This window comes from Rhinopithecus roxellana, chromosome 3, assembly GCF_007565055.1.
Source record: "Rhinopithecus roxellana isolate Shanxi Qingling chromosome 3, ASM756505v1, whole genome shotgun sequence".
Lineage (NCBI taxonomy): Eukaryota > Metazoa > Chordata > Mammalia > Primates > Cercopithecidae > Rhinopithecus > Rhinopithecus roxellana.
The window spans coordinates 46,802,512-46,825,225 of record NC_044551.1 but is presented as its reverse complement, the minus strand read 5'-3'; the positions used below and the strand labels follow the sequence as shown (position 1 = coordinate 46,825,225).

The following is a 22,714-nucleotide window of genomic DNA, read 5'->3' as shown; positions in this document are numbered from 1 at the left end:
TATAAAGTTAAACTTTTTTTTATTGATCAACATAGTGTATGCATCTTGTATGCAATAAAAACCTATTGAAGATTTTGAGCTGGGATAGAACACAATTACATTTGCATTTAGAGCAGCTGAAAGATAAGAAAATCAATGAGAATAATTATGCAAAGTTAAAGAAAGCAAACATGAGTATTTGTATTATCAAAGACAGATTCCACACAGTTTTCTTCCTTTTTTTTTTTTTTTTTAGAGCGGTGACAATTTGGGCAGTAAACAAAGATTTCTAGTCATAGGCTTCTATAAGACAGGTAAAGACTAGCACCACTCCCCAAATAGTGAAGCACAAGAGGACAAAGAGTTGTGAAGAAAAGAAGGGCTCAGTTTTGGAGACATTGCATTTGAAAACTGAAAGTATCAGACCATGATTGAAGGAAAGAAAAAAATACAGAGATATCAGCTTGGCATGCGACCACTTTGGCTCTGGTAGCATTTCATGCTTTGTAAGAGGTACAGTGAGAGACCAACTGAAACCACGTATGTCTACACTTTAAAATGTAGGGTGTACCAGAAGTAAAATATATCTCCTTTCAAAATCTCAAGCCATGTGTTTAGATTAAAATGATGATCTATTGTTAGTGACACGAAGTAAATGACAGAATAAAATAATTCTCTTACGAGAGATTTTAAAAATCCTATACATCAAACATTACTTTTCTAAAAATAAATTTAAACCATAATGTCTCGCATCCAGCCAAAATAATGAAGACCTTTAGACTACAAGTCAACATAAATAGGAAACAAAAGACAGGATAAACAATAGAAGAATTCAACAGGAAAATTTTTACATTTATCAGACACATACTATAAAACAATCATGCTTTTACTTAGAGTGAGATAGAAGCCAAACTGTAAAATTTTGGCAGAAACGTGGAAACTATGAAAATTGACAAAGACTTTGAAAAAAAAAAATAGAAAATATACATCATTGGGAAATTACCTAAAATTTAAGGAAAATAAAAAGAACCATCTTCATAAATTTGTGTGTCATCTTTGTGCAGCAGGTCAGTTAATCTTCCCTGTACATTGCAAATGTTACTGTGTGTGCTATTAAAGCAAGTACAAAAGAATAATCTTAACATTAATAGAAAGAAAAAGAAAAAAACAGATTAACATCGTAGGAACAAGTCACTGAAAGCTGATTTCAACAGCAACAATGGAAATGGAGGAAGAGTTAAATATCTTCCATTTGTTGATGTCACATAATAGCCAATTAAAAATTCTATGCTCACTAAATTTAATTAAGACTAACATGAAATAAAGGCATTTTTCTGACTTGTGAAATAGAGTTGTGTCGTTGCACTTACACGGTGCTGGAATTTTCCTTGAGGAAAGTGTTTAATAAAATGTTAATTTATGTTACATATAAGACAATTTTTAGATTACTTTTTCTTGCACCTATTTTGGTAAATTTTAACTTTCAACTAATTTGTAAATTTCATCTGAAATTTCAAATTTATTGGCAAAAATTATTCATAATATCCATCAATGTTCTTTCATTAACTGTAAAACCTATATGGATATCTCCTGTTTTGTTCAAGATATTGATAATTTGTTTTTTCTCTTTTGTTTCTAGATCAGTCTTGGGAGGTTTTGTAATATCATTCTACAGCTGCAAAATTTTACTTTACTGATATTCTCTACAGATTATTTGTTTTCTATCTCAATGCTTTCTCATTTAAAAATTTTTTCCTGCTGTTTTTCTTTAAACTTGAACTTCTCATCTTGTTTCTGACTTTTAAGCTGACATTATTGATAGTCAAGCTTCACTTACTTGTAACATAGGCACTTAAAGCCACAAACTTCTATCACGTTTCTTTACTTAAAATAAAGATATTATTAAGTGCATACAAAATTTGATTGTATCTTCTTGTTGAAATGACCATTTTATAACTATGAAATAGTTCTCTTTAATGTTTGTCACATTTACTTTTCTGAAGGACCACTTGGTCTTTTTTTGTAATAAAGACATGTCAGTTTGTTTGTATATGTTTGCTTCCAACCTACAGCATTGCGTTATTTAACAGGTATTCTTCAAGCAGTATGTAGTTGCATTTATTTTTAATTCAATCTCATAATCTGTGTTTTGGTTGAAGTAGTACTGAATCCATTTACATTTAATTCAATTATTTATGTATTTTGGTTTAGGTCTGCTATTTTATCACTTGTTTTCCCTATGTTCTGTTTTCTTCCTCTATGGTTGATGTCGTTGTTTTTAGGTGTTGTTTTGTTGTTTTCTCCTTTCCTATCATTTTTTTCTCATTCTGCATTAATCAGGTTTTGGTTATTCACCTTTCTCCTTTACTAATATTTATCATAATTGTTATTATCACCATATTTAGCAAATACCTTGTAAATTACCAAATGTATGTATATCTAATTTATCTTAAATGTATTCTCTTATTATATTAAAAAATACAACAATTTCCATTTATTTCTCAGTGTTGCTATTTTTGTCATTTCACTTCTAAACGTATTATAAACTCTACAAGATATTTCTGTTGTTTTGTTTATTTGTTTTTTTGAGATGGAGTCTTGGCTCTAGCTCTGTCACTCAGGCTGGAGAGCAGTGGCACCATCTGGGCCCACTGCAACCTCTGCCTCCTGGGTTCAAACTATTTTCCTGCCTTGGTCTCCCGAGTAGCTGGGATTCCAGGCATGAACCACCTCACCCAGTTAATTTTTGTATTTTTTGTAGAGACAGGGTTTCATCATGTTGCCCATGCTGCTCTTGAACACCTGACGTTAAGTGATCCACCTGCCTTGGCCTCCCAAAGTGCTGGGATTAAAGGTATAAGCCACCACACCCAGGCTTGCTGCTGTTTAAAATGTAAACAGCTAATGTATTTTGATATTTACTCAATATTTTATCCTTTCCGGAGTGGTGTATTTCTTTTTACCTCTCCGTTCTTATATTAAATCATTATTTTTTAACTTGAAAACATGTTTAATATTTCTTATAAAGGAAGAAAAATGTTTAATAATTTCTTCAACTTTGTTATAAAATATTCTTACTTGAATTTTTGAAGATAATTCAAAATAATTCTCCCACTTATAATTGTGAAGGCATCATTCTATTTTTTTGTGTCTTTCATAGTTTCTGTTAAAAGTTAGTGATTCTTACTGTTTTCTCTAGCTGCTTTTAGAGATTTTCTCATTGTCTTTGATGTTTGTTAGTATTATAATAGCCATTTTGTTTGTAATTGTGATTGATATGGTTTGGCTCTGTGTCCCCACCCAAATCTCATCTGGAATTGTAATCCCCACGTGTGGAGGGAGGGAGGGAAGTGATTGGATTACGGAGGCAGTTTCCCTTATGCCGTTCTCCTAATAGTGAGTGAATTCTCATGAGATCTGATGGTTTTAGAAACAGTAGTTTTCCCGGTGCTCTCACAGGCTCTCTTTATCACCTGCACCTTTTAAGACGTGCCTGCTTCCCCTTTCCCCATTATTGTAAGTATCCTGAGGCCCTCCTAGCCCTGTGGAATTGTGAGTCAATTAACCCTCTTTCCTTTATAAATTACCCAGTCTTGGGAAGACCTTTGTAACACTGTGATAACAAACTAATGCAATGATTTTATTTGTTTTTGAAATATGTTGAACTTCTTGAATCTGTTGATTTTAAAAAATCAAATATAGAACTCTCTTGACTATTATTTCTCAAAATAATGCTCTGTCTCATTATTTTTGCTTCTCCTCTGGGAATCCAATTACAAGTAGATTTGATTTACTTATTTTCTTTCTTTTTTACTGTTTCATATTTCTCAATTTTTATTTTTGTATTTCCCATTCTTTTTTATTTATTTTGTATATTTTTGCAATTCATCAGTTTCTTTTAACATTTCTTTTACTATTTCAATTTGCTATTTTTATTTTCTTTACCGAGTTTGTTTTTATATCCAGCAATAATATATTGACTTTTGTTTTTTAAATATATATTGTACTTTTTTATTATTGTACTTTTTTATATATTCCATCTTATCATTTATTTTGTTCATCTCTCCTTTCTTTTAAACATTATTGGCTAATTGTAATGTCTGGATCACCTCTGGGTTTCTTTATGTTTATTACTTTATATTTTCATTATCAATCACTTTATTATGATTTTCTGTATATGTTATAACTTATTAATCAACATTGTTGAAAATATATTTTAGAGGCCTTTCTATAAATAATTTTGGCTTATTTTTTCTTGGCAGATAGTTAAATTACTGGCAATTCTCATTAATTCTACCAATGCCTTGTTATAGTTTTTTTTTAAGGAAATATGAAAGGGTTTTTTATGTGATTGATTTGTGTTTTATTTGCTTTTTTAATCCCCTGATAGAAAATAGCCTTTACTTCTAGGGTATAACTGTAATGCACCCTCAAATGAGTGTCTGGGGTGCTTGAGAAATCTTTGCTCTGGCTAAGACCAAACCCCTGCTATATTCCACTCTCTGTGCAATTGCTAAAATCTTCTCAGGTGCATTCCGACCAGCAGCTGCTCTCTACCAGTCTCTTCAAGTGTCACTATGTGCACATGTAGTTCAAAAGACAAAAAAAAAAAAAAAAAAAAAAAAAAAAAAAAAAAAAAAAAATCTGAAAATAAAAGGAAAATTCTCTTAGTTTTCTGGATTTCCTTCTCCTTGGCTTCCTGCATCTGGTACCTGAATCCCCATCTGAAGCCACCTCAACTGTCTGAAATTTGATGTTTGCCTTCTTTGCATGGGAAGATTATTTATATTTGCTCCTATCTCCCTACATTTAAGCCAGGAAATATTCCTTAGAGAAGCTGAGACAAATATTTGACTGACCCAAATTGCCTCGATTATTTCAAGGTTAGAACCTGGAATTTCTTACTCCCCAAAACTAACAAAAAGAATTTTCCTTTTTTTTTTTTTTTTTGAGATGGAGTTTCACTCTGTCACCAGGCTGGAGTGCAGTGGCATGATCTCAGCTCACTGCAATCTCTGCCTCCCGGGTTCAAGCAATTCCCCTGCCTCAGCCTCCTGAGTAGCAGGGACTACAGGGATGCAACACCACTCCTAGCTACTTTTTGGATTTCAGTAGAGGCGGTGTTTCACCGTGTTGGCCAGGATGGTCTCGATCATCTGACTTTGTGATCCGCCCGCCTCGGTCTCCCGAAGTGCTGGGATTACAGGCATGAGTCACCGCGTCCAGCTAGAATTTTCCTTTTACTACATACTCAATTTAAGTTTCATGTTTGTGTGAAGCAGAAAGATAAGTTTAAAATAGCTAGTCTATCATGAGTAGAACAAAAATCTGTGAGGCTTTCTTTGGATTAATGAATCTCTAGTTTGAAAGTAACACAAGTACTTTTAATGCCCTCACAAATACATGGCTATATTGTTTTAAATATTCTTATTATTTTTTAAAAAAAATTTTCTTTCTCTTATTTTGTTTCCAGTAGATTTCTAGCACTTTTAACCTTAATAAAATAGATCAGTTCAACACAAGTAAGTGTTTCAGACTCTCAAAAAACAGGCTTCTGTACATTCTAGGCAGCGTCTGAAAAACTAAATGTTTACTTTTCCTCTACAACCTCCCCTTTTTTCCATTTCTAGACTTAAATTTCTACATGTAAGAATATTTTTTAAAAAGTAATTAACTTACTTTTTGAACCCTGATGGAACTTGGTCCTTAACTATGCATTCATTGCAAATATAGTGTCAGAGGTTGGGTCTCTCATGACACTTTCATTTATTTCATTTATTTTTCACAAGAGTCAAAACTTATTTGGTATTTTATGTTCCTGCTTTGTTTGAATCAAAATAGGTTCATATATGTTTTTTGATTTAGACTTCACAATAGTTACCATAAAATTTAGTTATTTTTAAAAAAGAAATATGCTGGGCACAGTGGCTCATGCCTGTAATCCCAGCACTTTGGGTGATAGAGGCAGGTGATTCACGAAGTCAGGATTTTGAGCCCAGCCTGACCACAAGGGTGAAATCCTGTCTCTACTAAAAATACAAAAATTAACCGGTGTGGTGCGCGCCTGTAATCCCAGCTACTCAAGGGGCTGAGTCAGAATTGCTTGAACCCTGGAGGCGGAGGTTTCAGTGAGTCCAGATCGCGCCACTGCACTCCAGCCTGGGCGACAGAGCAAGACACCATCTAATATATATTTATATAAAATATTTTTTCCTATTTAAAAGGAAAAGTTATTATTTTTGTCTTCAAAAAATAAGACCTTATTAGACATCATACAATATAAGATTTGTCCTATAAAAAAACCTTCTACACAGTTTAAAACATTTTATGTATGTATTACCAACTAAACTCTATAATTTTTACATTTTTTAATTAAGTACTTTTTAAAATTTTGCTAGATCATTGAACTCTGATACCTTGTCTTTTTTAATAAAACTTAGACTTGGCATAACAAACATTTTGCAATAATATTGTTCTTTATTTGCTTTTTGGTTTTCAACTTATAGCAATTTATTGTTAATATTTAGAGAATAAGTAGTAAAATAACTTATTAAAAATGTTCTTCCTATAAAATATTACTGTATACATCCAATAAATTTTTATGTGCAATGGTCTCACTCCCAGAGAGAAGATTTTCTAGTCCAATATCCAGGTCTAAGAAGGTTTTACATAGGCTCTACTTACTGCCTAATTCTCTGGAACTATAAAAGAATGAAGCATACAATATATTCTAAATTTCAAACTGCATTATCATCATACTTGTTTTACTTAAACCTTAATAATAAGTTTCACCTTTGACGCCTGAAATTATTAAAATGGGCTTCCATCATGCCAATCTCAACCTCTCAATATTTCTGGCATTTGCAGTATTTTTCTGAGATATTTAAGAAGAATCATCTGAATAGTATTTTGTCTATCAGAGCCTCAATGAATATATACATAAATTTTTGGTTAATACGGGCCCTTAATCTCTAAATACAAGTACTAAAATATGTTTTTATTTTTTTGGCTCAACTTTTATAGTTCAGATAGCCCAGGATTGGAAAGACCTGTTGATGTTTAATACTGTTTTATTCTCTTAGTTCTTGCTTACGTGTGTTTTTTTTTTTTTTTTTTTTTTTTTCCCAAACTGAACCTATGTTCTAAAATTCTGAAATGAATTTTTTTCATGCTAGTATGAAGAGGGTTTAATTTGAACTTTTTTTTGCATCTGATCAGGATATGTAAAAACACATTTAGAGTTTGTACATATAATCTCCAGCTAAAAATAAATATTAATAGTTTTAGTAGTATTGTGTCAAATTTTCTGAAAGTATATATATCATCAATGTCTTCTATAAATCCATGATTTTTTTATTTCCTCTTGTTTTTATTTCTATCAGCCACAATATATATTAATAAATTAGGCTGTATCTCTAACCTATTATCGTATTCTGTTTTCCTTTTCCCCAAATAAATAATTAGTAAGTATATTTTCGCTTACTATTAAAAATGTTAGCCAGGCTCAGTGGCTCATGCCTATAATCCCAGCACTTTGGGAGGCCGAGGAGGACAGATCATGAGGTCAGGAGTTCGAGTCGAGACCAGCCTGACCAACATGGTGAAACACCGTCTCTACTAAAAATACAAAAACTAGCCAGGCATGGTGGCACCTGCCTGTAATCCCAGCTACTCAGGAGGCTGAGGCAGGAGAATCGCTTGAACCCAGGAGGCAGTCGTTGCAGTGAGGCGAGATTGCGCCACTACACTCCAGTCTGGGCGACAGAGCAAGACTTCGTCTCAAACAAACAAACAAACAAAAAGGTAAATAGTTTATCAGTTGTCCATTTTTACAATATTTCCCACTCTATATGTTACTAGTATAAGACATGTTTACAAGGATTTTAGAGAATCTTTTTATTTTAATTGTCAATTTGAACTATTATTTATTGGCTTTTTTTTCAAGTGGTTATGGATTTTGTATTTGCCCATGTCTAATGAGCTTTACAACACTGGCATCAGAGAACATGAGTTATTTAATTTTTCTTTTTATTTTTTACATTGACACCTAAAACATGATTTTCTCATTTATAACATTGAGTTATCAATATATATTCTTTTCATTTACTTTATTAATTTTATTACTGATAACTTTACAACTTCTTATTTATACATATTTTATAATATATATGCACAACCTTTTCAGTTTTCCCAAAGTAAATATATATTGAATGTATATTAACTATTACACCATTTTCTATTATTAAATAAGTATTTTGGAAACAGCTGAATAGTAAACACATTTTCATTCTAAATTATGTATCTCAGTGTTACAAATAAACTAAATCTGGGCATTCTTAGATAGACATAAAGAACAGTACAGTGTTCACTGTTATAACAAACCAGGAGATATTTAAAAACAACAAAAAATATTTAAAAGAAGTATTTGCTTTAAGCAACAACAGTTGAAGTTAAAACAAAATTTGTTACATATGTTATCAGGATGTTGTTGGACCTTCTAATAATTGCTGCATTAATTTAAGAGTAGTCATTTTAGTTTTTAACCTTATAAATTGTGTTCTTAATGCAAAATTTAGGTAAATATGTTTTCATGGAAATTACCTAGAAATTTTATAACAGATTTTTTTCAAAATAGGATGGAGTTGTTCTTCATTAAATGTATAAACTTTACCTGTGTAATTGAAATTAGACCAGAGTTCAGTAAAAATCAGTGCCAAATTATTAAAACATCAAGAATATTATTTTTAAGATTTCACTTTAAATTAAGATGAAATTAAACTACTGCCATAATTTTTAGAAATTAGTTTCTTATTTGTTTCTATAAGCATAGATTTGTTGGACATCAGTTTGTAACATGAATACATTAAATGTTTCTTTCCACCGCTACAAATTAAAGAGAAAATAATGTAGATAGATTATGCCAATAAAGTTAAATTAATATGCTAGTTGAATTTTAAAGAATATAACAAGGTGATTAAAATGTAAAATGAGATAAATTATGTTAACATAAAAAATATAAGTGCAATGCATGAATACTATAGAATATTGATATACCAAAATAAACACTAAGAAAGAGAGCTAAATTATTTATAACACTATAAAGTTATATTGGGCTCAAATATACAATGGAAAAATAATACTGTAATCAGTTATTGTGGAATTAAATGTCAGGAAAACCATTAGATTGTAGCTTAATTTTTCTAGGTCATAATTCAAAACACAACCATTTTGCATATTAAGCCTACATAAATAACACTGTAGTCATTGGTCTGAAAATTATACATTGTTACTAAATAGGTTTGATAGTAAATTACCTACATAGTATGACCACACAAAACTAATCTTCTACCACAAAACTCAATTTGCTATGATTCAGAGAAACTGAAAAGCAAAAGGTACTTTTAAAGTCATTTTTGGCTCATTTTACAAATAAAGGAATAAAAAATCCACAAAAATATTTGATTAACATATATTGTAGCTTGTTTGTAAAGATAACGTGATTTCTGCTTTTGTCCCTATTCTGAAAAAAAAAAAAAAAAAGACAGGATTTACTTATTATGCTGGTGCTCTCCACTGAGGCTTCTTTTGTAAAAGTTTTACAACTTTTGGTCCTGATTTCCTGCCCCCAAAAAAGAAAGCAATGGGGCTAAACCTCCATTGCATGGAAATCCACACAAGAATGGCTAATCTAGTGAAAGTATCAGCCTGTGGCTCAGTATCTACCCTCTAGTAATAGTATTTAATTATTACTCCTCTGTGAACAAGGCTAGTCCTTAATTTTTCTTCCACAAGAAAGCCTTAATGGAGAACATTAGCATAGGATGCAGCCATTCAAAGAAAGCAGACCATACAGTCTCTGTGGATACAGAGAGATTACAAATGTGTCCTGTTGGTGCTGTTATAACAAAATACCTGAGACCGGATAATTTATAAAAAACAGAAATTTGTTTTCTTACAGTTCTGGAGGCTGCAAAGGTCAAAGTCAAGGCACTGGCATGTTTGGTTGTCTGGTTAGGGCTGCTGTCTGATCCCAAGATGCTTGGTTGGTGCGTTCTTTGTAGGGAAAGGGTACTGTGTCCCCACAAAGCAGAGGTAGAAGGACAAGAAAGCTGAATGCAGAGTGAAGCCTCTTTCATAAGAACCTTCCCATTCACAAGGGTGAAGTGCCCATGACTGAATTAAAAAATAAGGAGCATATTGAAGTTCAATTTAAAAATTATTTAAAAACATAGTGTTAAGTATGAGTAAACATGCCTATTCCTGTACCAATAATAGAAAACTTAAGGCTTCATGCTTACAGAAATTCATCAGATGAGGCCATGATCCTAGATAAGAAAGATGAAGCTTAAAAATAAATGCCACCAAAAGGCCAAACATATGTTTACAACAACCACAGAGAGAGTACAAAGGGTTTTTTTTGTTTGTTTCTTTGTTTGTGTGTGTGTGTTTGTGTGTGTGTGTGTATTTTCTTACTGTCTAGTTCCTTGCTTTAAAAGTTTGGGTAGGGACAAGAGGGAAAAAAAAAGAAAAAAAAGAAAGAAACTCAACTAAAAGTCTGTGGCAAAACCCTATGTTTAAGCAAACTTAGCAATTTACACTCACACTATATCTTTGGTTCAGCAGCTTCAACCTAGAATATCATGTGTATGAACTGATAATATCTCTGGTTCACCTAGTAGAATTGAAACAAAAATAAATGTAGAATATAGAGACAATGTCTTGTATCATTTCAAAAATGCATTTTTTTTAGGATCCATTGCTAGAGAATTACTGCGTTCCCTTTGAAGATGTCATAACATTTTGCTTTTTCATAGTTCTAATATTATTACACTGATTTCTTCACACCTGAAGAAACAGTCACTTCTTATTTTTCAATTTACTTTCATTGGGGCAGGACTTTTTTTTTTCAGGCTGTGACTAGGACGTATGTTGATGGAAGTCATTTGGCTTCACTTCTGGGGTGCTTCAGTGGCGAATATTCAGTGTGGTTTTCTTGATTATAAATAGCCTTAGGGCCACGGCATTCTCAAATGCCAGTTGTAGTAGTCACGTACTGGGAAGGTGAGTGGGCTCACAGCCTCCTGTGTAGCTGGCATGATGTGTGTGATGGTAGTAGCAGAGAGCAGAGGTAGTAAGAAGCTTGTCTTTTTCCCAAGCACTGTGCACTTCTGTCAGCAGATGTGATGGACTGTGCAGGCTGACATCCAGGCCTGTAGGTAGCACATGCAGGTGACAGCCAACTGCAGCAGTGACAGTGAGTTTATGCTTGACCTTTGTTAACAGGTGGGGTACTTGGGTGTCCCAGGTGATAGGCTGGCCCATGGAATACTCAGTGGTTCAGAGGTCCTATGCTTGGCCTCTGAGGTGTAGGGCAAGGGTGGGAATCAATGAAGCTGGCAGGGCTAAGCCAGACAAGCCTGCGCTTGGAACCTGCGATAGCAGAAGCAAGTGCCAACCCAGAGGGGTGTGAGGCTCCACAGGCAAGTGAGCAAGAGTTGGACCCATTTGACTCTCACACTCCGGAGCAAGTGAAGCTCCCTTCCACAGTGCAACCACAAAGTTCATATCAAACCTCCCTCAATTAGCACGGATAATAGTGCTCTAAAGATAAATAAATCATCCCAAGTCAGAACACAAGAAGAACTTATCCTCAGTAAATAACACTGCTAACACAATCAACAGCCAAATTATTTACCACAACAAATTTCAAATTAAAGTAGTTTAGAGAGATTTAAAAATAAATATATATGCATACATAAAAAATCCATTATAGGGGCCATATTATGAAAAAAAGCACTGAAACATTTAGAAATAAGAAAAATAGAACTTAAATAACATAATTTTATATCCGTATATATTTATGTTGAGTAGATTAGCCATTGAGATTAAAATGAAATGGCTATGTAAAGTAGAAAGCTAGGTTAATCTATAGATAATTAGTAAAAAGAAAAATATGAAGAAGTCATTCATAATAAAGCACCAAGTGATTAAACAGCTGCAATATATAAAACAGAGGTAATTCAAAATAGAATCCAAAATGATACAGGTTAACATATTTCAGATTTCCCAGAAAATGATATTGCTTTGGAGACACAATATTCAAACGAACAAAGTTAGACCATTTTCTGGAATTGCAAATCGGCAGAAATGCTCAAATTCAGGGAGCATAAGGAAGATAATTCACTCCGAGATTTTATAGCGCCCTAGCAAATGCAAATTAGTACATCTGTAGATAAAACATATCTAAAATGTAGATTTCTCAGCCTCTGTTTCAGTCATGGGTGTTTATGTGATTAGATTTCAGTTTAATTCGACGTAAGCATATCTGATGTGGTCAATTTTCAGAGTATCTGCAAATTAAAGAAAAGCTGCCTGCTCTCGAGTTCTTCTTTGCTCCCTTTCTATGGTCTGTAATGTGATTGCGGCAGTGAGCACCTTTCACCTTGAATGCAGAAATTAGAGTAAAAATGAGATCAATGTCCTAGGGCATAACACAGCAACAAGAAAATAGGGACCAAGGTCCCTGCATAACCAAATAGAACAGAGCTTTCCTATTAGCCTGGGTCAGCGTGGAAGCAGATTACCACACATAAGCCAAAACTGTGAGATCTTTTTGTAATAACATCTTGGTATTTACTATCATACAGATTTTAGGTACTCTAAGACATTCATATTATTTCATCGTTTGAGGAGAAAACAATAGTGAAAGGGAGAAAAAGAGGGAGAGGGTAAGGAGTGGGTAAAGTCATAGGAGAGGGGAGAGACAGAAGTTTAGACTTTGTCAAATTGTCTTATGGAATTTTTTTATTTATAATAAAAAATAAAGTGAGAGAATATCAGGTTAGGGAATCCAAATACATGGTAGCTATGTGAAATTTATAAGCTACTCCCAGAAAACTTAAAGACTAAAAACATTAAAATTAAAGGTTGGAAAAATACACAACCAACAAGCAAAATTACTACTGGCCAAAAAAAATTGTGAAAATGATATGAACAAAAATTGGCTGAAACAAGCAAACCCAAATGGCTAGCAAACATAAAAAGTGTCAAATTTGCTAGTAGTTATTGGGAAATAAAATTGACATATATGTATATGTGTGTATTATATATACATGCATAAATGTATATGTTAGTAGATGTATATATCAACTTTTAATAATTAAACTAGTAGAAATCTTAAGAAGAGAAAACCTTGGCAGACAAACATTTATAGTACATATTGTTACAAACATTATAGAAAGAAATCTGCCAGTGCCTATTTAAATAAAAGTCTATAAACATACTAACCCACTATTAAATTCCACTATTAAAGCTCATCTGTGTAGAAATATCCATATAGCAAAATAATAAATGTGCCTCTTTAAAAAACAGGATTCAGGTACATAAGTTGTTAGGGCTGCCATAACAAAGTACCACAGACTGAGTGGCTTATAAGAATGGCCTTTTAGCCGGCGCGGTGGCTCAAGCCTGTAATCCCAGCACTTTGGGAGGCCGAGACCGGCGGATCACGAGGTCAAGAGATCGAGACCATCCTGGCTAACACGGTGAAACCCCGTCTCTACTAAAAAAATACAAAAAACCAGCCGGGCGAGGTGGCGGGCGCCTGTAGTCCCAGCTAATCGGGAGGCTGAGGCAGGAGAATGGCTTAAACCCGGGAGGCGGAGCTTGCAGTGAGCTGAGATCCGGCCACTGCACTCCAGCCCGGGCGACAGAGCGAGACTCCAGCTCAAAAAAAAAAAAAAAAAAAAAAAAAAAAAAAAGAATGGCCTTTTAGCCAATAGCGGTGTCTCACGCCTGTAGTCCCAGCACTTTGGGAGGACAAGGTGGGCAGATCATGAGGTCAGGAGATCAAGACCATCCTGGCCACCATGTTGAAACTCCTCTCTACTAAAAATACAGAAAAATTAGCTGGGCGTGGTGGCGTGTGCCTGTAGTCCTAGCTACTTGGAGAGGCTGAGGCAGGAGAATTTCCTGAACCTGGGAAGCAGGGCTGCAGTGAGCCGAAATCGCGCCACTGCACTCCAGCCTGGTGACAGAGCAAGACAATGTCTCAAAATAAAATAATAATAAATAATTAAAAAACGAATAAAAATAGAAAAGAATGGTCTTTTGTTTTTTCACAGTTCAGGAGGCTACAAATCCAAGATCAAGATGTCAGCAGAGCTGGTTTCTTTCTGAGACTTCTGTCCTTGGCTGGTAGATGGCTCTCGTTTTACATGGTCTGCCCTGTGGACACAACTGTGTCCTAATCCTTTGTTTGTATCAGGACACCAGTCATTAAATTAGAACTCACTCGAATGACTTCATTTGACTCAATTACTCTTTGAAAAGCTCTTTCCCCAACTACAGTCACATCTTGAGGTAGTGAGGGTAGGAACTCCAACACATAAACTTTGAGGGGACATAATTTAACCCGTAACAATATGGATGGCTATTCTACTGTATTTTTAGTAATAAAAATGCAGAAAAATTCTGAATTACCATTAATAAAGAAATCATTATGTAATATTGTAAGTCATCTATAATACAATAATTATACAACTTTAAAATATGATTTTATTAATTTATGTTAACGTGTATGGATATTCATATTATGTTATGTTATGGTTTGGATATTTTTGCCCTCCAAATCTTATGTTGGAATGGAATATCCAGTTTTGGAGGTGGGGCTTGATGGGAGGTGATTGGATCATGGGGCAGTTTCTCATGGTTTAACACCATCCCCCTTGGTGTTGTCAGGGAGAAAGTGAGTTCTTGTGAGATCTGGTGGTTTGAAATTGTGTGGCACCTCCTCCCTGTCTTCCTTGTTCCAGCTCTCACCATGTGATGTGCTGGCTTTCCCATTTCCCTCTCCCATCATTAGAGGACTTTTCCAGAAGTAGATGCTGACACTGTGCTTCCTGTTTAGCCTGCAGAGCTTTGAGCCAGTTAAGCCTCTTTTTCTTCTTTTTTAATAAATTGGCCAGTCTCAAGTTTTTCTTTACAGCAATTCAAAATTGGCCTAATATATCTGGTCAAGAGTAAAATGTAATGATGTTATTCTCCTAGAAGGGGACATTTTTTCCATTTTGGTTGCTAGAACTTAATTTGATTATTTCTTTTTCTTTTTTTTTTTTTCTTTTGCTATTGAGTTGAGTTCCTTTTATATTTTGGGTATTACCTCCTTCTTCAATGTATATTTTGCAAATGTTTTTCTAGAAGGGGAATCTGGATTGTCTATTATGTCAATTGATCTTTTTGATGTACAGAAGCTTCTCAATTTGATGCAATCTCCTTTACCTATTTTTTTTTTTTTTTTTTTTTTTGGTTGCTTGTGCTTTTGGGGACATAGTGAAAGAAAAAAGTTATTACTTGGTCCAGTGTCATAAAGCTTTTTTCCCCATGTTTTCATCTAGCAGTTTTACTGTTTCAGGTTCTACATTTAAGTTTTTATTCCTGTTTGACTTAATTTTTGTGTATAGAGTAAGATAAGGGTACACTTTCAATCCTCTGCATGTAGACATTCAGTTTTTCCAACACCATTTATTGAAGAGACTATGTCCTATTGTGTGCTCTTGCCTTTGTTTGAGGAAAATTAGTTGACCTTAAATGCGTGGATTTATTTCTGGGTTGTCTATCCTGTTCCATTGGCTGATATGTCGGTTTTTATGCCAGTATCATGCTATTTTGATTACTATAGTTTTGTAACATATTTTAAAATCATGTATTGTAATGCCTCTAGCTTTGCTTTTTAAAGAGTTAAAATTATCACAGGATTTAGTTATTGAAGATCAAAGAACTGTGATGAAATTGACAATGGCATATAGTTATACTGTGGTATAAATGTATCAAACTTAAGGCATGAAGAAACAAAGCATAGTGCATGTCTCCTTGGAAATAAGGTCCTGTAGTGGGAGGAAAGAAAATGAAAACAACATCCAAGGCAAGATTGAACTACTCATGGTCAGTATCTTATTCAAAATTCACCAATTAGGTAAATGTTTATATATCAACTATTACATCATGAGTGAGGACAAAGTAGAAATCAGGATTCTCAGGCAGTGGAGATTCTGCCAAAAAGTAAGGTAACATCAGGAGTAGAAAAGAGGTAATCACTTTCATCAACATTTACTTATGAAAGATCATGAATCAAGAGTCATTTATGAGATTTATGTACGTGTGAACATATCTGCATTATTGAAGAATAGCACATTTTAAAATATAGTAATATCAAATATTTGAATACTCAATTGAATGCATTCTTCTTGATTTTACATATATATGCTATATTTTGCATCAATATTTTCTGTCACTTTAGGTATAGTTATAGAAAGCTACACTCTTTGGAAATATAGAGCAATCAATATCATTCTATGCTAACAAAACAGTTATGAAATAGCTTAAGGACGTTTTGATATGATAATAAACTAAAAAGTAATGCTACAAGAAAATAAAAGCATCGCGTATTGGGCAAAATCACTGACTTTCACTACTTTATTTCAGGTTCTTTTATCTACTACAATTCAGGGTAGTATAATTTTAATGCTTAACAAATCATCTATATTAATGTCAAGAAAATAAAGTTAAGCAACCATGTTAAATTTTTTCTGCATTTTTTTTTTTAATTTGTAAGATTTTATTTTTCAATACACCAACCATTTTCTGTTGATTCCAGCAGTGGTAACTTGAGGCATATTATTATATTAGCAGACTAACAAAATAGTTATATTGAAGTTCCAAGATACATGCTTTTTTTTTCTTAATCTGCTACTAGCTAAATCTATGAATTTTGAAAACGTACAGAATATCCTTGTTTAGACGGTGTTTGATGAATTATTAATTTATCCTCCTTCTTCTTTTTGTATGTACATATCAATTTGAAAATGCTAATTCTCAATATCTCAGGATTCCTATAAATTAGAACTCATCATGTGAGAAGTAAGCAAAGGTCTCTTGGAAACCTTTGAGAACATTATGTTTTCCTTGATAAAAGTGGTTGACAAAGCTTCTTTCCTGACATTGCCTAGACTTTAAAGACTGAAGTGATGACAGACATCTTGTTACAATGAGAAAAAAGCTAAGAATGTTTCAGAGAAAATGGCTTTGCTCTAGTCATTTTATTATGTGACACAAATGAATTTCCTTTAAATTTGCTTTTTGGTCATCTGTTGGGATTTTCCATTACTTATAATCAAAGCCATTTCTGATTTTCATATAAAGCTTCATTTTTCATTTTAAGCACATACAGGAAGTACAATAAAAGAGAAGAAAGATTTTTAAGATTTAGCATAATATAAATTATGGCATATGGGTTTTATTGTCTCGTTATTCATATTAAACTGATTTTCATGAATTTCTAAAAAAAAGTTTTTATAACAAAACAAACCATTGCATATTTCCTACAGCTATTACTGAATAAATGTTCAAGAAAAGATAAATCCTGGAATCTAAATCTTCTAGGCATGGCAACAAAAAATTTTGAAAGATACATAAAAGATACATTTTTTAGCATGTATCTACAATTCTTTTAATTTTCTTATTATAGAATAGCATTGTATGTCCAAAATGTGTTGTTCATCTTGAAGGATCTTTCTTGAAACAAAAACAGAAACTGAACAATACTAAGCCAAGCAAGTTACAACTTATTGATTACTCTTCATCCTCCCTATCAATCAATTAAAAATTATTTTTCTTTATCATTTATTTTCTTTTATTTAAAATTTTTGCAATATAGGAGACAGAATATAGATACATACCCTGATGATGGTTAGAAAATTAGGAATATAGATACATAGATATTATAAAGTATCACTTAACACTACCAGTTCTTATTATAGTTCAAACAGGGTTTCACACTCATGTTTTTTCTATGTTCTTTCTTAATATCAATATATTATTAATATTAAGTTGGTCATTTAAAAAACACCTATTGGGTAGATACATTTTCTAGCTATTTGAATGACTTAAGATGTATATATCATGTTAAGAAACATTTATAGGTGTTTAATGTATGTCTTGAGCTGTACAAATCATCATCTTATCTCACAAAACCCCTATGTAAGAACATTTGCTATACTAATTTTTTCAATGAGTAATTGAGGCACAAATAACATAATAATTTAAGTTCACATAACTAATAACTGACACAGATAAGATTTGAATGCAGACAATCTCACTTCAGAAACTAACTTTATACTATAAAGTTTTACTGTTTCTTTTTTTTTTTAATGTTAAAGTCTAAAGCAAGTACCCTTTTAAATGCTGACATTCTTGCTTAGAAATAAAAAATTATTTGAAGTTTTTCTTGTCAACAAAATAAACTATTTCTATACTTCTGCTTTTATTTTTTGGAAGGGCATTTTTAGAGATTTCTGTTGTTATAACACATGAATAATATGTTGTAAATAAGATGTCATTTTAATATAACACACATTGTTTTACATTTTAATAACAATTATGTTACATAGATCAGTAAGGGAAAACATACTTTTTTTCTGAGATAAAGTCTTGCTCTATTGCCTAGACTGGAGTGCAGTGATGTTATTATGGTTGACTGTAGCCTAGACCTTCTGGGCTCAAGCGATCCTCCTACTTCAGCCTCCTGAGTAGCTGGGACTACAGGCGTGTGCTACCACATATGGCTAATTTTTTGCTATTTTATTTTAATTTTTCTAAAGACAGGGTCTTCTTTTGTTGCCCAAGCTGGTCTTCAACTACTGGGCTCAAGGGATCCTCCCAACTTTGCCGCCGTAAGTGCTGCAATTACAAGCATGAGCCACCGTGCCTGGCCCTAAAAAAAATACTTTTAAAGTTTTTTTTTTTTCTCTATTTATTTTTTTTTTATTATACTTTAAGTTCTAGGGTACACGTGCATAACGTGCAGGTTTGTTACATATGTATACTAGTGCCATGTTGGTGTGCTGCACCCATCAACTCGTCAGCACCCATCAATTCATCATTTATATCAGGTATAACTCCCAATGCAATCCCTCCCCCCTCACCCCTCCACATGATAGACCCCGATGTGTGATGTTCCCCTTCCCAAGTCCAAGTGATGTCATTGTTCAGTTCCCACCTATGAGTGAGAACATGCGATGTTTGGTTTTCTGTTCTTGTGATAGTTTGCTAAGAATGATGGTTTCCAGCTGCATCCATGTCCCTACAAAGGATGCAAACTCATACTTTTTTATGGCTGCATAGTATTCCATGGTGTATATGTGCCACATTTTCTTAATCCAGTCTGTCACAGATGGACATTTGGGTTGATTCCAAGTCTTTGCTATTGTGAATAGTGCCACAATAAACATACGTGTGCATGTGTCTTTATAGCAGCATGATTTATAATCCTTTGGGTATATACCCAGTAGTGGGATGGCTGGGTCATATGGTACATCTAGTTCTAGATCCTTGAGGAACCGCCATACTGTTTTCCATAATGGTTGAACTAGTTTACAATCCCACCAACAGTGTAAAAGTGTTCCTATTTCTCCACATCCTCTCCAGCACCTGTTGTTTCCTGACTTTTTAATGATTGCCATTCTAACTGGTGTGAGATGGTATCTCATTGTGGTTTTGATTTGCATCTCTCCGATGGCCAGTGATGATGAGCATTTTTTCATGTGTCTGTTGGCTGTATGAAAGTCTTCTTTTGAGAAATGTCTGTTCATATCCTTTGCCCACTTTTTGATGGGGTTGTTTGTTTTTTTCTTGTAAATGTGTTTAAGTTCTTTGTAGGTTCTGGATATCAGCCCTTTGTCAGATGAGTAGATTGCAAAAATTTTCTCCCATTCTGTAGGTTGCCTGTTCACTCTGATGGTAGTTTCTTTTGCTGTGCAGAAGCTCTTTAGTTTAATGAGATCCCATTTGTCAATTTTGGCTTTTGTTGCCGTTGCTTTTGGTGTTTTAGACACGAAGTCCTTGCCCATGCCTATGTCCTGAATGGTACTACCTAGGTTTTCTTCTAGGGTTTTTATGGTATTAGGTCTAACATTTAAGTCTCGAATCCATCTTGAATTAATCTTCGTATAAGGAGTAAGGAAAGGATCCAGTTTCAGCTTTCTACTTATGGCTAGCCAATTTTCCCAGCACCATTTATTAAATAGGGAATCCTTCCCCCATTTCTTGTTTCTCTCAGATTTGTCAAAGATCAGATGGCTGTAGATGTGTGCTATTGTTTCTGAGGACTCTGTCCTGTTCCATTGGTCTATATCTCTGTTTTGGTACCAGTACCATGCTGTTTTGGTTACTGTAGCCTTGTAGTATAGTTTGAAGTCGGTAGCGTGATGCCTCCAGCTTTGTCCTTTTGACTTAGGATTGTCTTGGCAATGCGGGCTCTTTTTTGGTTCCATATGAACTTTAAAGCCGTTTTTTCCAATTCTGTGAAGAAACTCATTGGTAGCTTGATGGGGATGGCATTGAATCTATAAATAACCTTGGGCAGTATGGCCATTTTCACGATATTGATTCTTCCTATCCATGAGCATGGTATGTTCTTCCATTTGTTAGTGTCCTCTTTTATTTCACTGAGAAGTGGTTTGTAGTTCTCCTTGAAGAGGTCCTTTACATCCCTTGTAAGTTGGATTCCTAGGTATTTTATTCTCTTTGAAGCAATTGTGAATGGAAGTTCATTCATGATTTGGCTCTCTGCTTGTCTGTTACTGGTGTATAAGAATGCTTGTGATTTTTGCACATTAATTTTGTATCCTGAGACTTTGCTGAAGTTGCCTATCAGCTTAAGGAGATTTTGGGCTGAGACAATGGGGTTTTCTAAATGTACAATCATGTCATCTTCAAACAGGGACAATTTGACTTCTTCTTTTCCTAACTGAATACCCTTGATTTCTTTCTCATGCCTGATTGCCCTAGCCAGAACTTCCAACACTATGTTGAATAGGAGTGATGAGAGAGGGCATCCCTGTCTTCTGCCAGTTTTCAAAGGGAATTTTTCCAGTTTTTGCCCATTCAGTATGATATTGGCTGTGGGTTTGTCATAAATGGCTCTTATTATTTTGAGGTACGTTCCATCAATACCGAATTTTTTGAGAGTTTTTAGCATGAAGGGCTGTTGAATTTTGTCAAAAGCCTTTTCTGCATCTATTGAGATAATCATGTGGTTTTTGTCTTTGGTTCTGTTTATATGCTGGATTACGTTTATTGATTTGCGAATGTTGAACCAGCCTTGCATCCCAGGTATGAAGCCCACTTGATCATGGTGCATAAGGTTTTAGATGTGCTGCTGAATCCGTTTTGCCAGTATTTAATTGAGGATTTTTGCATCGATGTTCTTCAGGGATATTGGTCTAAAATTCTCTTTTTTTGCTGCGTCTCTGCCAGGCTTTGGTATCAGGATGATGTTGGCCTCATAAAATGAGTTAGGGAGGATTCCCTCTTTTTCTATTGATTGGAATAGTTTCAGAAGGAATGGTACCAGCTCCTCCTTGTTCCTCTGGTAGAATTCATCTCTGAATCCATCTGCTCCTGGACTTTTTTTGGTTGGTAGGCTATTAATTATTGCCTCAATTTCAGAGCCTGCTATTGGTCTATTCAGTGATTCAACTTCTTCCTGGTTTAGTCTTGGAAGAGTGTAAGTGTCCAGGAAATTATCCATTTCTTCTAGATTTTCTAGTTGATTTGGGTAGAGGTGTTTATAGTATTCTCTGATGGTAGTTTGTATTTCTGTGGGGTCGGTGGTGATATCCCCTTTATCATTTTTTATTGTGTCTATTTGATTCTTCTCTCTTTTCTTCTTTGTTAGTCTTGCTAGTGGTCTGTCAATTTTGTTGATCTTTTCAAAAAACTAACTCCTGGATTCATTGATTTTTTGGAGGGTTTTTTGTGTCCCTATCTCCTTCAGTTCTGCTCTGATCTTAGTTATTTCTTGCCTTCTGCTAGCTTTTGAATGTGTTTGCTCTTGCCTCTCTAGTTCTTTCAATTGTGATGTAAGAAGGTCAATTTTAGATCTTTCCAGCTTTCTCTTGTCGGCATTTAGTGCTAAAATTTCCCTCTACACACCGCTTTAAATGTGTCCCAGAGATTCTGGTATGTTGTATCTTTGTTCTCATTGATTTCAAAGAATATCTTTATTTCTGCCTTCATTTCGTTATGTACCCAGTAGTCATTCAGGAGTAGGTTGTTCAGTTTCCATGTAGTTGAGCGGTTTTGATTGAGTTTCTTAGTCCTGAGTTCTAGCTTGATTGCACTGTGGTCTGAGAGACAGTTTGTTATAATTTCTGTTCTTTTACATTTGCTGAGGAGTGCTTTACTTCCAATTATGTGGTCAATTTTGGAATAAGTGCAATGTGGTGCTGAGAAGAATGTATATTCTGTTGATTTGGGGTGAAGAGTTCTATAGATGTCTATTAGATCTGCTTGGTGCAGAGATGAGTTCAATTCCTGGATATCCTTGTTAACTTTCTGTATCGTTGATCTGTCTAATGTTGACAGTGGAGTGTTGAAGTGTCTCATTATTATTGTATGGGAGTCTAAGTCTCTTTGTAAGTCTCTAAGGACTTGCTTTATGAATCTGGGTGTTCCTGTATTGGGTGCATATATATTTAGGAGAGTTAGCTCTTCCTGTTGAATTGATCCCTTTACCATTATGTAATGGCCTTCTTTGTCTCTTTTGATCTTTGATGGTTTAAAGTCTGTTTTACCAGAGACTAGGATTGCAACCCCTGCTTTTTTTTGTTCTCCATTTGCTTGGTAGATCTTCCTGCATCCCTTGATTTTGAGCCTATGTATGTCTCTGCATGTGAGA

The 22,714-nt window shown here is 34.1% G+C and overlaps 1 non-coding gene across 1 annotated transcript; it reads right to left on the bottom strand.

Annotated features, from left to right (window-relative positions):
• Window positions 1-998: 998 nt before the first annotated feature.
• On the bottom strand, window positions 999-1,105 carry LOC115896656. Its single transcript, XR_004056564.1, has one exon. It is a non-coding gene; the product is annotated as a U6 spliceosomal RNA (small nuclear RNA).
• Between the last annotated feature and the right edge of the window lie 21,609 nt (window positions 1,106-22,714).